The sequence below is a fragment of the Halichoerus grypus genome, chromosome 11 (genome assembly GCF_964656455.1).
Source record: "Halichoerus grypus chromosome 11, mHalGry1.hap1.1, whole genome shotgun sequence".
NCBI lineage: Eukaryota > Metazoa > Chordata > Mammalia > Carnivora > Phocidae > Halichoerus > Halichoerus grypus.
This window is the reverse complement of record NC_135722.1, coordinates 31262719-31264453: the sequence shown is the minus strand read 5'-3', so window position 1 is coordinate 31264453 and position 1735 is coordinate 31262719. Positions and strand designations below refer to the sequence as shown.

The window sequence follows — 1735 nt, the reverse complement described above, 5'->3', positions numbered from 1 at the left end:
CCATCCTAGGACCCTAGGATCATGACCTGAGCCAAATGCAGATGCGTAACTGACTGAGTCACCCAGGTGCCCCTATCAGGTGTTTTAATACCTCTTCTCTGAGATCTAGCCCCCAAGCTCTAAGTACTACAGTTCTGATAATACATCATCTGCCTTGTTTCTGGAATCTCTCCAGATTCTGGGAGCTTCTAACTGTCTTCTCTTAACCTGCTCTCTTACTTTTGCCTGATCCCTGGGGCCCTGCTACCTCCTGATGGCCCTCTATGAAGCATTTGGAGAACCTCTCCCACCTCATGTCTCTTTCTCTCTCTCTTTTTTTTTTTTTTGGTTCACCTATGAGAGATACTGCTTACTCAGATTTGAAGATGGCTGCACAGTCAGCAGCGAAAGTTGTGCTAAAAAGCACCACCAAGTGCTCTAAATGAGCACTTTACTAATATGCTGAAGAACACACAGCTGATGCCAGTGAATATTCGGGCTTCCGTGCAGCAACAACAGCAGCTAGCCAGTGCCAGAAACAGAAGACTGGCCCAGCAGATGGAGAATAGACCCTCTGTCCAGGCAGCATTAAAACTTAAGCAGAAGAGCTTAAAGCAGCGCCTGGGTAAGAGTAACATCCAGGCACCGTTAGGCTGACCCATAGGCACCCTGGCCAGGGGAGCAATCGGAGGACGAGGGCTGCGCATAATCCAGAGAGGCTTACCCCGAGGAGGACTACGTGGGAGACGTGCCACCAGAACCCTGCTTAGGGGTGGGATGTCGCTCCAAGGTGGATGAGCCGTAGCTCCCCGAATGGGCTTAAGAAAAGGTGGTGTTCCAGGTCGTAGAGGTCCTGAGAGAGGGGGCCTAGGGCGTGGAGCTATGCGCTGTGGCGGAATCGGTGATAGAGGTCGGGGTATGATAGGTCGGCGAAGAGGGGGCTTTGGAGGTCAAGGCCGAGGACGTGGATGAGGGAGAGGTGCCCTCACTCGCCCTGTACTGACCAAGGAGCAGCTGGACAACCAGTTGGATGCATACATGTCGAAAACAAAAGGACACCTGGATGCCGAGTTGGATGCCTACATGGCACAAACAGATCCAGAAACTAGTGATTGAAACCTGCCCACCCTCCTGTGAGAGACTCTTGTTCAAAAGTCACCACATCTGTAAATAACCTTGAGATAACAGATGGAGAAGAAACCTGACTGATGCTGGAAGGACCTATCACAATAGGCTATGGGCTTAACTTGCCACCAGTTTGTGCATTTAGTGTGTTCCTTTTACTTTTTTGATACTGTGTTGTATGAAACCCTTTTTTCCTCTGACTTGGGTTTTATTTTGTTGTGTTTGGCGTTCCCCCTCCAATCGCTCTGACTTCTCTTTGAACATGAATGTGGTGGCCTTGTGGCTAGAAAACCCTCTTCCCACCTCTGCCTCCCTTCATCTGTCATATGCTCTCATGTTCTAACATTTCCTCTTGTCATCTCTTTGTCCCCACGAGAAAAGCCCCAGAAAGAACCCATCAATGTTCCTTCCTCATGCCTAGGTTTCTGAGAGACGGTTCTGTTCTACATAATCTTTAATATAAAGCCTCTTAGAAGTGTTTAAAAAAAAAAAAGAAAGAAAAACTGGAAAAATAGGAGTAAAATAAACCCAAAGCAAGCAAAAAGAAGGAAATAATAAAGATAACAGTAGAGATCAATGGAATTGAAAAGACAAAACGTTGGAGAAAATCAATAAAAACAAAAACTGATTC

General features: G+C 47.1%; 1 pseudogene; it reads left to right on the top strand.

Moving 5' to 3' along the window:
• Nucleotides 1-365: 365 nt before the first annotated feature.
• On the top strand, nucleotides 366-773 carry LOC118546647 (chromatin target of PRMT1 protein pseudogene; annotated as a pseudogene).
• The last annotated feature ends 962 nt before the right edge of the window (nucleotides 774-1735 follow it).